Raw genomic sequence first — 15,613 nt, 5'->3', positions numbered from 1 at the left:
AATTAAAAAGATAAATGTGAATGCATTGAGACAGGCCTCTATATGAATGACTTTGGACAAATGACTGAACCTTTCCATTACTCAGTTTCTTCATCCTTAAGGAGGAAGACACCCTCAGCACCCTGAAGGGGTACTGTAGGTACTGTTAGGACTCAGTAAAGTGGTTCATTTAGCACACAGCCAAACACGTCGTAGAAACTCAATAAATGAGAACTTTAAATATATGTATATATCAGCACTTAAAAGTCTAACTAAACACTTGAAAAAGACTATGACTTTTAAAAACTATCAGTTCAATAGCACTGCCTTACAAAAACTGTGGTTAAATCTGAAACTTGAAATGAACAGAAATAATATCCCCAGGAAGTTACAGTCTCCTCCTTTAGCAAAGCTAGTAGCAACACCTGGCCTGAGCTCTTCTCTAAATATCTACCATGGGTGGTGCACCTGTACGGAATGAGAGACAGGAGGAAATTTCATACTTCAGCTTAAAGAGCATGTTAATAAAAAAAGGAAGAAAGGAGAGAATCATGGATGTCATATAAATTCACAAAACCTAATATATACGATATTACTAAGCTCTGTGTTTTAATTTATAAGAATTTGTTAAGACCTAACACTTCAAAGAAATTCCAGGCACTAAAATACAAAAACACAATAATAGAAGTTTATTTGGTGCAATAATCAGAAGTATCAAGAAAAGGTTATCTCAAATTTTATCTAGAAAGTAGTGAACGTATTTCCCCAAAAGTACAATGAAAACTCAAAACACTGGCAGAAATTAATGACAAAAAAATAGTGAATTTCCAGCTCTAAAACAATCTTCCACAATGGAAAAAAAAAGTTTTTTTCCAATTAAGTCAGCAGGTAGTAATCCTTTGTAAAAAAGGAATTCCATCTTTCTTGTTTGGAGAGATAGCCTAAGCCAGGTTTCTACATAAAGGGGACCCTTGAAAAACATAGCATGGGTCCACTTATAATCAGATTTTTTTCAATAAATATATTGAAACGTTTTTGTGACCATTTGAAAAAACATTTTCCTTCCTTTAACTTACTTTATTGTTAACAATACAGTATATAATACATATGACATACAAAGTATGTATTAATCAACTGTTTATTTTGTCAGCAAGGCTTCCTTCCGGACAACAGTAAGCTATTAGTAATTAAGTTTTAGGGGAGTCAAAGTTATCAATGGACTTTGTGCAGAGGTCAGGACCCTTAATCCCATGTTTTCAAGGGTCAACTGCATATGAATAAAAAGACAACTAAGACACTCTCTCTCCTTAGATTTATCATCAATTTCCTCTCAACACAAAAACTTCTTGGTTCACTATCATTTTTCCTATGTCCATCTACCATACTAAGTTGAAATACATGACACATTTCAAATATAGATTCTTCCTCATTATTTGTAGCTTCAGGATTCACATTATAAATGCATATACAGAAGATGCTGGTTCTAAAACTTGCTATCTCTTATTAAACACTATGAAGCAGTCCACATACTACTCCAGAAATTAGTTTCAAACTATACATATAGTGAAGGTAACACTGGTAAATCATCTAACTATTGCCTGCAGTTAAATTGTACTGCTTCCTTATCTCCCACTTACACTATCCTATTAGTCCCATATATAAATTTTTTTTTTTTTAAAGAACATAATCAGCCTGTGGTCAACCCAACCAGGCACCATCTCTAATTCTACACAAAGGTAATTCAATTCTGGAGAACATGGCACAACTGTGCAAAGCCACCAAGCAATTCTAGTTTGTCCTCTGCCACTCCCCAGAGCCATCTCACAGTCATCGCCCATCCTGCTCTCTTTTCTCACTCAGCAGGCACAGAAAAATCAGAGACCACTAGCTAGAGATACGCTCAGCTACCAGCCTCTCAACCCTACACTGAATCATATTTCCCATTTCCCCACCATTCTCCCCTCTCTTACTCAGGAGAGAGACTTCTTCCTACCCAAGACCCACAGCCCCAGCAAGGCCTGTATCCCATTCGTTCTGCACAATGTCCATAGAGCCAAGCCCTTCTTATGTCTTCAGCCTCTTTTTGGTTGGTTTCCTCTCCTCAGCCTCTAAATATGCTTAAGTCCTTTCCCACTGTAAAACTATACCTAAGCCTTGTACCAATTTCTGCATCTTTCTTCTTCCCAACACATGAAGGTTTCTTCAAAGAATCATCGCCATTAATATGGCAAATATGGGATCAACAGTGACCTGAAATTACCAGTTTCAACAGTTCCTTTCACCTGAGAATCAGACCTCCATCTCCAACTACTTACTGGAAAGCCCTTCTCCCATTCTGCTCTCCATCTGAACTCCCCCCCATGAAAGAAAGGCAGCAGGATAGCGTGATGGTTAAGGCTCTGGAATCTCTTGCCATGCTTAGCCATATACCAGCTATGTGACCTTGAATGAGCTTCCTACCTATAAAATGGGGATAACAGGACAAATCCCATGGGGTATGGGTATAATTTCATTAGTCAATATAGGAACATTCTCAGTGAAAGAGTTTTTGTGCTGAGAAGAAACTGATTTCAAGGTACATGTCACATAATACTCAACAAATGTTTGCTGCTGCATCTACTATTGTGTTCTGATTTCTCCAGATGAAATTAATCACTGCCATGGTGCCACATATAAATCAGCCATTCTTGTTCTGTGTATGTATCTATCAGTCACTCCCACTAGACCAGAGAGCAAAAGAGAAGTTTGTTTTTTTATCTCAGCTCTTAAGCACAGTCCCTGGTTAATAACAGCACTTTAAAAATGTTTGTTTGCCAAATGAACAATTAAATATTCATTCCACTTGGTCTTTGGTTTCAGAAGAAAAAAAGGAGAACCTAAAGCTTTAAGAAGTGTTTTGTCCAAGTGAAGTCATTTTTGTTTCCTGCCTAGCAAAATAACGTTTTTAAAAAATGACAAATACAGAAGCCCCCAAATTCCATGTTATCATTTCCTCTAAGCTGCTTTCCCTGATTTATAAAGAAAATGTACTGTTATCCTCCATACTGTTCAATGCAAACACCAAGCTTGGGCTTCTCTTGCGATGTGTATTTTTCATTTTGCTAGAATGTCCTATACTCTTAGCAGACACTATGACATTCGAAAAGTGTTCTTGAAATGGCTGTAATTACTAATAGAAAAATCCTGAAATCTCACAAGATATCAAAGACAAACTGAACAAGAAAAGAAAGGCAGATAAGTATCTGTTCTATCTTAGAGGGCATTATCAAGAACTACCAAACCTGATGAGGTAATACTTGAGGTGATCAAAAATTGTATCTTCCAAACAGAAATGTCACAAGAAAGAAATCAAAGAACATCTCTGTGCCTTCCCTTAGGACTGTAACAGAGCCTCGCCTTTCCCAGGTGACCTCTCCCTGGGCCTCCCTTACCTCTATGCTCAGAACTCCCAAGGAGGGTGCCTGTGTGATTAGGTATGTGTATAAACTAGAAGTATGACTTGACAAGTACTATGGAAGTTTGTTAATATCTGTGCCCATGATTTTTATGACCTGAATTTTACATGAGATGCTTTGTACATATTTATGATAAACTATCCACTTCACATAGAACAGCATAAAAGAAAAAGTCATCCTTATCGCCTTCTTAGTACCACTGCTAAGATATAATCAGTATTAGTGGATTTCTATGTTACACTGCAGAAATTTTCTATGTGTATAACATGCATGTTTTTTAATATAATAAGGTTATACTATAACTTGCATTTGTAATTTTTTTCCATTTAATAAATCATAGAGATTCACTGCATTTTTAACAACTTAACTTATGTAAATATTTAAATCCATGGTGCTTTCAACTTTAAGAAGTATTCCATAATTCAACAACATTGTTGAGTTGGTTATATTATCTGATATGTGAAAGGGACTCTACTTTATTTTTAAATATACTGTACTCAGAATCCAACCAAAGGTGAGGGAGCCCATTTGTCCTTGCAGGTCTAGCAAACTGCTTGGCAGCTACAACCTCAGATGGCCTGCCCTGTGAGAAACTCATCAGGGATGTTAGGCCTACACTGTTCTTAGTTCTTAACTATTCTCCAAAAAGGCCCTACAAATCTTTACTCAATATTCATTCAACAAATATTTATCAAGTGTCTACTATGTGCCAGACTTCTTACCCTGGGCACACAACCATGAACCAAACAGACCTCAGTCCCTTGCCTCAGGGAGCTTATAGTCTAATGGAGGAAGAGGAAAAGCATACACACAGAAGGCAGGGAAATTATAGAGCATATTGGAATCTGACAAGTTCAATGCATCAAAAATAATGTAAGAAAGGGAAACAGGAAATGCACAGAAGGAGACATGGGTGCTTCTTCAAACAGGATCTTTAGGGAGGGCCTTACTGCTGAAGACACACCTGACAGAACCCCAAAGGAAGATAAAAAAGCAAGCAATGCAGCAATTTAGGGGCAAAGTGTTTGTGCTGCAGTATGGCAGATCCAATTGGATGGATGCGGTCATCGCAAAATACATATTAAGGTGCCATGCACTACAGATACTACCCTCCTTTCCACAGCTGCTCTTTGCCATGTGACTCCCCCTCTTAATATTCGCCAGTGACTTCCCATTGCCAAGAAAATCTTTTAAATCCTAAATGATCTCAAAAGCCCTGCATACTCTGGACCGGCCTGCTTCACAGCCCTCTCTCTGAAACTGCAACTCTTCCACCACTACAGGTTTTCCCTCCTCTGGCCCTGGTTCTCCACATGCACCTCCGAGAACCCAAGATGTAGGCCTCATCTTGGCCACTTCCTCAAGAAAGCCTAGCAAACCTGGCCCCAGATGACATCCCCTCAATATACACTCTCAAAGAACCTATGCTTCTCTTACAAGCATTGACACAAATGTATTAAAAAAATCCAAGTGTGTAGTCCCTTGTCTCATGCTGACCTCCTGAGATACAATGCAGCCCTAGGAGGACAGGAGTCATGCCCATGTTGTTCAGTGTTGTGCTTACAGCACCCTGGGCACACAACCATGAACCAAACAGACCTCAGTCCCTTGCCTAGTAGGCCCTCGATAAATATTCCTGGAATGAATAAGCAAGCAAAAGAAATATAAACAAACTTCAGATCTTACACCAATTCCAAATAAATGGGTCTCTAATATAATTCAATAATTAAGGTGGACCAAAATTTTATCCTGATAATCATCAATACTGCAGAAATACATAAAACTTAGTACTATTTTTGTGGAAAACAGTGTGGAGGTTCATCAAAATGCTCAATACAGACTTACCATTTGACCCAGGAATTCCACTCCTAGGAATTTACCCTAAGAATGCAGCAATCAAGTTTGAGAAAGACAGATGCACCCTCATGTTTATCGCAGCACTATTTACAATAGCCAAGAATTGGAAGCAACCTAAATGTCCATCGGTAGATGAATGGATAAAGAAGATGTGGTACATATACACAATGGAATACTACTCAGCCATAAGAAGAGGGCAAATCCTACCATTTGCAGCAACATGGATGGAGCTGGAGGGTATTATGCTCAGTGAAATAAGCCAAGCAGAGAAAGACAAATACCAAATGATTTCACTCATCTGTGGAGTATAAAAACAAAGGAAAAACTGAAGAAATAAAACAGCAGTAGAATCATAGAACCCAAGAATGGACTAAGAGGTACCAAAGGAAAAGGGACGGGGGAGGATGGGTAGGTAGGGAGGGATAAGGGAAGGGGAAGAAGAAGGAGGGTATTAAGATTAGCATGCATGGGGGGGGTGGGAGAAAGGGGAGGGCTGTACAACACAGAGAGGACAAGTGGTGATTCTACAACACTTTGCTATGCTGATGGACAGTGACTGTAAAGTGGTTTATAGGGGGACCTGGTATAGGGGAGAGCCTAGTAAACATAATATTCTTCATGTAAGTGTAGATTAATGATTAAGAAAAAAAGAAAGAAAGAAAAGGGGGATTACTCCCTGACAGGATAAAACTAATTGTAAATCAACGATTAATGCATGCTTTAAATATTGTTAATTTTGATCACTTAAAGGGTGTCAAATGATCGGCTATGGAGGTACATTTTTCTGATAATATTCCTTTCTCTTAAAAAAAAAAGCAGTTCCTGTGTGGTGACCTCCAATGAGTTCTACACAATGGTATAAAGGGCATATCAAAGTATGGGCAAAGGGTCTGTTTGTGTTTATACAGAGGATCAAAGCCTAAATCGGCTACCCAGAAAATGAACTAAGATACGATATGAAGAAGAACTTTCAACATCAGCACTCTCTGGAAGAGTCATACCAGAAGATGATCATCAAAAAACCTCAAAAAAGATCCAGGCGATGCTGCAGTTGTAGCTGCATTCATCCCACCGGTTCCTGGACTTGCCATTGGAATGAAGAAGGAGATATCTAAGCTGGTCTGTGCATACAGTAAAACAACAAATTTGACTGGATCTATACTGTTGGAACTCAACCAAGAATCAGGAGAAGTGCAAGTTGTAGCGCTCCAAAATCTTACGACTACAGAGTACCTACTGTTAAAAGAACATATGGGATGTGAACAGTCCCCAGGAATGGGCTGTTTTAATTTGTCTGATTTCTCTCAGACTGTTCAAGTTCAGTTGGACAATATCCACCATATCATAGATAACTTTTCACAAATGCCTAGGGTGCCTAACTGGTTTTCTTGGTTTCACTGGAGATGGCTGGTAATTGTAGGTCTGCTTTAGTTATGTAACTGTATTCCTATTATGTTAATGTGTGTACGCAATTTAATTAGTAGTTTAAAACCTATACATGCTTAAGTCACTCTACAAGAAGATATGTCAAAGAAATAATCAATCTTCCCATGTTATCTTCTGTCTGCTACTCCTATAGCTTTTCTTCTTCCTTCCTAATTACAACCCTTAAATAGAATTCGTGCCTCATATCGAATTTACCGAGTATCATAATTCTTCCAAGTGGATACCTCAAGACAAATACTGGGCATAAAAGCCACAGGGCATAAATCTGCAAAGTAGTAAAAAGCTAACCTTTTCAAACAATATTGCTTCTCTCTCACTTACCAACTTTACATTTCCCTGTATGGCCCCAGAAGATGACTGGTTAGTCAGAGACGGGTAAGATTCCTCAAGGGAGGAACAACCTAAGACAGGCAGTCGCAGGGGGGCCATCAGGTGAGAAATTGGGGATCAACAGAGGTGAGGCTTAGAACCTCAGCCCCCCTGTTTTGAGAGAAATCTTCTGCATCCGTGGATGTTTTATTGCCCTTGTCTAGCTTGGATTAACACTTAGTCTACAGGCACACACCTGATCATCTACATTTGCTCTCTTACAGCACTAAACTATGTTTTCTACCTTTATCTTGCATCTACCTACCACTTCAGCATTTTATTAAGAATAAAAAAAATAATAATAATAATAATAATAATAATAATAATAATAAGGGAGAAATGTGGGATTCACATATAAATCAAGTATAAAAATCAAATGAATATCATATTTCACCTGATTGTTTATAGTTCATAATGTGTGATCAAAACTGAAAGTTTCTGTGATGACTGCCCTTGTACTGTTCACCATGTAAGAACTTATTCACTATGTAAGAACTTGTTCATTATGCTTCAGAAGATTGGAGACTGACGAGAATTAGGCTTGGGGTGGATTAATGATTGTACATTGAACATTGAGTCCCTTATACAGAATTTTATTGCTGTTAACAACCATTTGATTAATAAATATGAGAGATGCCCTCTCAAAATAAATAAATAAATAAATAAGTAAATAAATAAATAAAACTTAGTACTATTTATTATCCTATTTCTTTTTGGTATTTATTCTATGTAATTGCCTAAATTTTTTTTTATGTCATCTCAATTTGAGAACTAATATAAATTGCTAATCAATTTTGGCGGCACCTTATGTCATCCTATTTTACTAGAAAATATTTATGGTAATAGAGCTCTCTTAGTCACATGATATTGTTAAACTGTTAAAGTAATTTAACCAGTAACAAAGCTACCTGTATTTGGACTGACAACAAAAATACATACACACAAAAAAAGATGTTTTAGATACCCATCATATCATCTCCTGAATACTATTTGTTTAATGTCATTTAACTACAATTTTTCTTTGACATAGTTTTTCGCTTTTTTCAGTAGTCAAAATGGATCTTTTAACCCCCACAACCGAAAAACTGTTCAAAAAGAAAAAAAGAACTTCTTTTACACAATTTATTAATGCATATGATATTTTTCAAAGCACTTTCAAACAAAAAATTATAATTAAAAGGAAAATATTATGATACTAATCTTTTCAGATGAGGTACAAAAGATTTTAAAAGGTGATACAACTTGTTGAGATTACAACAGTGACTTAATCTTGAATCTGCATCAGGAGTCTACTGACCTCATGCCTGAGTGAGAGTTCTTTGTGCCATGTCAGACATCCTGGGCTGAGAATTGGCCACAACGTGCACTCTCACTGCAGCAAACCTCAGTGATAGAGAAAAACTGTTTTTATATTTACTTCTCAACATGTTTAAGAGGGTATCATTTGGACAGACTTTCCAATGTTGCTAAAAATGCAAATTCTTCTATATTATGATGGAATAATCATATCATAAGGAAAAGAGTAACTAACAGAATTTACCTTACTGTTGAATATGGTCTCAGAGACCCACATTCTTCAGAATTACAAAGTACTTCAAGAATTGAGGAATTATAAAGTAAGCAGGCAATACAAATAAACATAAAACCTTCAGTGATATTATACTAAAGTAAAAGTAATGATATAAAAATGCTCATAGACAAATTTTCAATGTTCCTCTCCCTAGTGCTGAGACTTAAGTACAAACTGAATGAAAAACAGTGAAAATAATATTCACCTAAGTTTTGGAATTTTGGGCACTTGAAAAAAAGGACTGCAGTAAAAACTACCTAAGCCTAGACAGTGAAAATGCACAGCCCGTGGTGTCAGTGAAGCACCAAGTTAGAACTTTTCGATCACATAATTGACTAAAATAAATTCCAGAAGCCAGTTTTACATGAAATAAGAAGATTGCTGATTAACAGTCCCAAAAGTATTTAATGTTTCATGACTATTAAATGAATCTTTTCTCATAGAAAAAGTGAGTATGCACACATGTAAGTATGGTTTCTGCTTCTATCACAGACATTCATTTTAAAAGTAACACAGGACAATCAGTATCAGTATCAGTAGGGCATTGAAACAACTGGAATTTTATACTTTGTTGATGGATACATGAATTGCTTTAGAAAACTGATTGGCAATATCTATTAAAACTAAATTTGCATGTAACTTATAACCTAGCAATTCCATTTTAGAATTAACTGTCAGACATGTGATTATTGTAACAACCAAAAACTAGAAGTAACCCAAATATCCATTATCAAGGGAATAGCTAAGATTCATTTAACAGATTACTACACAGCAATAAAAAGAAGGAAGTACTGCTAAATGCAACATGAATGAATCTCATTGACACAATATTGTGCCAAAGAATTCAGACACCTAAGAGTTCTTACTACATATAATTCCATTGTAATAGAGCTCAAGATCCAGAAAAGCTAATCTATGGTAACAGATGTTACGATAACGATAACTTTGTGGGATCCGAAATGAAGTTTTGAGTAGGAAGTTACATGACATATATTCATTCAGCTGAACATTTAAAGTCTGTGCATTTTATGTAAGTTATGACACAAAGGAAAAAATTATTGAAGGAAGGGAAGGAACAAGGGGAAAGTTTTGCCTATCAGAAGTTTTACCAAATTATCTTTAGCAAATCACTAAAACTCTTCAAATTGCTTTCTCCACAATAAAGGAAAATAATACCAGCCCTACCAAATATTTTTTTAAGTCTACTACTCAAATCTGACTCAAATCAGTTCTACAAAGCACAAAGCACCTATTACATATATTATTATTATTATTATTTCATATTCAGGAACTAAAATACAATTCTTATGAATTCTTCTGAAGTTGTCTTATGAAAAGAAATCCTCTAGTCAATACTCATAAAAATACCTAGATTAAATTAACTTAAAATAGTCTTAGACTTAGGTCTTACAAAAAAAGTATTTTCACTAATAATTTAGAAATTTAGAAATCTCCCTAAAGATTGCTTTCAATATAATTAGCTTAGTCATATAATTCAATTACATGACTACTAGGACTCTTTATTACAGGGAAAAATTATTATGAACTTGAGGAAATATTATTTACTTTATAAATTACTGCTTTATATACAACTTCCAGGAACCTACCTAGTGCATATTTTATGTGACCTATTGTTATAAGAGCTATACTTTGAAAATGGTATGTAAAAAAAGTTGCGTACTGAAATACCTTACCATATAATTTTTTTTGCATTGCCAGAACACAACTCCAGGCAATCCTTCCAAAAATATGATTAGAAGAACAAAACTCATAGGTTCTTCTCTTTACTTCTTTTCTTTCATTTTTATATATTTATTTATTTATTTTAGAGTTAGGTAATGATTTCTTTTTTTTTATTCATTTTATTATCATTAATCTACAATTACATGAAGAACATTATGATTACTAGACTCCCCCTTTCACCAAGTCCCCCCCACAAATCCCATTCCCGTCACTGTCCATCAGCGTAGTAAGATACTGTAGACTCACTACTTGTCTTCTCTGGGTTGCACATCCCTCCCTATGCACCCCCCCACATTATACATGCTAAACGTAAGGCCCCCTTTCTTTTTCCCTGCCCTTATCACTCCCTTCCCACCCCTCCTGCCTAGTCCCTTTCCCTTTGGTAACTGTTAGTCCATTCTTGGGTTCTGTGATTCTACTGCTGTTTTGTTCCTTCAGTTTTTCTTTGTTCTTATACTGCACATATGAGTGAAATCATTTGGTACTTGTCTTTCTCCGCCTGGCTTATTTTACTGAGCATAATACCCTCCAGCTCCATCCATGTTGTTGCGAATGGTGGGATTTGTTTTCTTCCTATGGCTGAATAATATTCCATTGTGTATATACACCACATCTTCTGTATCCATTCATCTACTGATGGACACTTAGGTTGCTTCCATTTCTTGGCTATTGTAAATAGTGCTGCGATAAACATAGGGGTGCATATGTCCTTTTCAAAATGGGCTGCTGCATTCTTAGGGTAAATTCCTAGGAGTGGAATTCCTGGGTCAAATGGCATTTCTATTTTGAGCATTTTGAGGAAGCTCCATACTGCTTTCCACAATGGTTGAACTAATTTACATTCCCACCAGCAGTGTAGGAGGGTTCCCCTTTCTCCACAACCTCTCCAACATTTGTTGTTGTTTGTCCTTTGGATGGTAGCCATCCTTACTGGTGTGACATGATATCTCGTTTAAATTTGCATTTCTCTGATGACTAGCGATGTGGAGCATCTTTTCATGTGTCTGTTGGCCATCTGAATTTCTTTTTTGGAGACCAGTCTGCTCATATCCTGTGCTCATTTTTTAATTGGATTATTTGTTTTTTGTTTGTTGAGGTGTGTGAGCTCTTTATATATTTTGGAATGTCAACCCTTTATCAGATCTGTCATTTATGAATATATTCTCCCATATTGTAGGGTACCTTTTTGTTCTATTGATGGTGTCCTTTGCTGTACAGAAGCATTTCAGCTTGATATAGTCCCACTTGTTCATTTTTGCTTTTGTTTCCCTTGCCCGGGGAGATATGTTCATGAAGCAGTCACTCATGTTTATGTCCAAGAGATTTTTGCCTATGTTTTTTTCTGAGAGTTTTACGGTTTCATGAGTTACATTCAGGTCTTTGGTCCATTTTGAATTTACTTTGATGTATGTGGTTAGACAGTGATCCAGTTTCATTCTCTTACATGTAGCTGTCCAGTTTTGCCAGCACCATCTGTTGAAGAGACTGTCATTTCCCCATTGTATGTCCATGGCTCCTTTATCATATATTAATTGACCATAAAAAAAATTTGGGTTAATATCTGGGGGTCTCTATTCTGTTCCACTGGACTGTGACTCTGTTCTGGTGCCAGTATCAAACTGTCTTGATTACTGTGGCTTTGTAGTAGAGCTTGAAGTTGGGGAGTGAGATCCCCCCAACTTTATTCTTCCTTCTCAGGATTGCTTTGGCTATTCGGGGTCTTTGGTGGTTCCATATGAATTTCTGAACTATTTGTTCTAGTTCATTGAAGAATGTTGTTGGTTATTAGATAGGGATTGCATCAAATCTATATATTGCTTTGGGCAGCATGGCCATTTTGACGATATTAATTCTTCCTAGCCAAGAGCACTGGATGAGTTTCCGTTTGTTAGTGTCCTCTTTAATTTCTCTTAAGAGTGTCTTATAGTTTTCAGGGTATAGGTCTTTCAGTTCCTTGGTAATTGATGCAAATGTGAATGGAATTGTTTTCCTGATTTCTCTCTCTGAGACTTCATTGTTAGTGTATAGGAAAGCCACAGATTCCTGTGTGTTAATTTTGTATCCTGCAACTTTGCTGTATTCCAATATCAGTTCTAGTAGTTTTGGAGTGGAGTCTTTAGGGTTTTTTATGTACTATATCACGTCCTCTGCAAATAGTGACAGTTTAACTTCTTCTTTACCAATCTGGATTCCTTGTATTTCTTTGTTTTGTCTAACTGCCATGGCTAGGACCTCCAGTACTATGTTGAATAACAGTGGTGAGAGTGGGCATCCCTGTCTTGTTCCCAATCTCAGAGGAAAAGCTTTCAGCTTTTCACTGTTCAGTATGATGTTGGCTGTGGGTTTATCATATATGGCCTTTATTATGTTGAGGTACCTGCACTCTATACCCATTTTGTTGAGAGTTTTCATCATGAATGGATGTTGAATTTTGTCAAATGCTTTTTCAGCATCTATGGAGATGATCATGTGGTTTTTGTCCTTCTTTTTGTTTATGTTGTGGGTGATGTTGATGGATTTTCGGATGTTGTACATCCTTGCATCCCTGGGATGAAACCCACTTGGTCATGGTGTATGATCCTTTTAATGTATTTTTGAATTTGGTTTGCCAATATTTTGTTGAGTATTTTTGCATCTAGGTTCATCAGGGATATTGGTCTGTAATTTTCTTTTTTGGTGGTGTCTTTGCCTGGTTTTGCTATTAGGGTGATGTTGGCTTCATAGAATGAGTTTGGGAGTATTTCCTCCTCTTCTATTTTTTTGGAAAACTTTATGGAGAATGGGAATTATAACTTCTCTGTATGTCTGATAAAATTCCGAGGTACAACCCATCTGTCCAGGGGGTTTCGTTCTTGGGTAGTTTTTTGATTACCGCTTCAATTTCATTGCTTGTAATAAGTCTGTTTAGATTTTCTGTTTCTTTCTGGGTCAGACTTGGAAGGTTGTATTTTTCTAGGAAGTTGTCCATTTTTTCTAGGTTTTCCAGCTTGTTAGCATATAGGTTTCATAGTATTCTCTAATAATTCTTTGTATTTCTGTGGGGTCCGCAGTGATGTTTCCTTTCTCGTTTCTGATTCTGTTGATGTGTGTTGATTCTCTTTTTCTCTTAATAAGTCTGGCTAGAGGCTTATCTATTTTGTTTATTTTCTCAAAGAACCAGCTCTTGGTTTCACTGACTTTTGCTATTGTTTTTTCTTCTCAATTTTATTTATTTCTTCTCTGGTCTTTATTATGTCCCTCCTTCTGCTGACTTTAGGCCTCATTTGTTCTTCTTTTTCCAGTTTTGATTATTGTAACATTAGACTATTCATTTGGGATTGTTCTTCCTTCTTTAAATATGCCTGGATTGATATACTTACATCTTAAGACTGCTTTCACTGCATCCCACAGAAGTTGGGGCTTTGTGTTGTTGTTGTCATTTATTTCCATATATTGCAGGATCTCCATTTTTATTTGGTTATTGATCCATTGACTATTTAGGAGCATGCTGTTAAGCCTCCATGTGTTTGTGAGCCTTTTTGCTTTCTTGGTACAATTTATTTCTAGTTTTATACTTTTGTGTCTGAAAAGTTGGTTGGTAGAATTTCAATCTTTTTGAATTTACTGAGGCTCTTTTTGCGGCCTAGTATGTGGTCTATTCTGGAGAATGTTCCATGTGTACTTGAGAAGAATGTGTATCCTGTTGCTTTTGGGTTTAGAGTTCTATAGATGTCTGTTAGGTCCATCTGTTCTATTGTGTTGTTCAGTGCCTCTGTGTCCTTACTTATATTCTGTCTGGTGGATCTGTCCTTTGGAGTGAATGTTGTGTTGAAGTCTCCTAAAATGAATGCATTGCATTCTATTTCCTCCTTTAATTCTGTTAGTATTTGTTTCACATATGCTGGTGCTCCTGTGTTGGGTGCATATATATTTATAATGGTTATATCATCTTGTTGGACTGAGCCCTTAATCATTATATAATGTCCTTCTTTATCTCTTGTTACTTTCTTTATTTTGAAGTCTATTTTGTCTGATACTAGTATTGCAACACCTGCTTTTTTCTCCCAATTGTTTGCATAAAGTATCTTTTTCCATCCTTTGACTTTTAGTCTGTGTATGTCTTAGGGTTTGAGGTGAGTCTCCTGTAAGCAGCATATAGATGGGTCTTGCTTTTTTATCCATTCCGTGACTCTATGTCTTTTGATTGGTGCATTCAGTCCATTTACATTTAGGGTGATTATCAATAGGTATGTACTTATTGCCATTTCAGACTTTAGATTCGTGGTTACCAAAGGTTCCAGGTTACTTTCCTTACTATCTAAGAGTCTAACTTAACTCACTTAGTATGCTGTTACAACCACCACAATCTAAAGGTTGTTTTCTATTTCTCCTCCTTTTTCTTCCTCCTTCATTCTTTATATATTAGGTATCAAATTCTGTACTTTTTGTCTATCCCTTGATTCACTTTGAGGACAGTTAATTTAATTTTGCATTTGCTTAGTAATTAGCTGTTCTACTTTCTTTACTGTGGTTTTATTATCTCTGGTGACAGCTATTAAACCTTAGGGACACTTCCATCTATAACAGTCCCTCCAAAATACACTGTAGAGATGGTTTCTGGGAGCTAAATTCTCTCAGCTTTTGCTTATCTGGAAATTGTTTAATCCCCCCTTCAAATTTAAATGATAATCTTGCCGGATAAAGTACTCTTGGTTCCAGGCCCTTCTGCTTCATGGCATTAAATAATTCATGCTACTCCCTTCTGGCCTGTAAGGTTTCTGCTGAGAAGTCTGATGTTAGCCTGATGGGCTCCCCTTTGTATGTGATCTTATTTCTCTCTCTGGCTGCTTTTAGCAGTCTGTCCTTATCCTTGATCTTTCCCATTTTAATTACTATGTGTCTTGGTGTTCTCTTCCTTGGGTCCCTTGTGTTGGGAGATCTGTGGATCTCCATGGCCTGAGAGACTATGTCCTTCCCCACACTGGGGAAATTTTCAGCAACTACCTCCTCAAAGACACTTTCCATCCCTTTCTCTCTCTCTTCTTCTTCTGGTATCCCTATAATGTGAATATTGTTCCACTTGGATTGGTCACACAGTTCTCTCAATATTCTTTTCATTCTTAGACATCCTTTTTTCTCTCTGTGCCTCAGCTTCTTTGTATTACTCTTCTCTAGTTTCTATTCCATTTATTGTCTCCTCCATCATATCCAACCT

General features: G+C 36.6%; 1 protein-coding gene across 7 annotated transcripts in view; it reads right to left on the bottom strand.

Annotated features, from left to right (window-relative positions):
• ATP6V1H (ATPase H+ transporting V1 subunit H) overlaps positions 1 to 15,613 on the bottom strand; it is a 165,072-nt gene that overhangs the window by 105,277 nt on the left and 44,182 nt on the right. The window lies entirely within an intron of this gene.

The sequence above is a fragment of the Manis javanica genome, chromosome 2 (assembly GCF_040802235.1).
Source record: "Manis javanica isolate MJ-LG chromosome 2, MJ_LKY, whole genome shotgun sequence".
Classification (NCBI taxonomy): Eukaryota; Metazoa; Chordata; class Mammalia; order Pholidota; family Manidae; genus Manis; species Manis javanica.
Note: the sequence above shows the minus strand (reverse complement) of the source record. Positions and strands in the feature narration are given on the sequence as shown.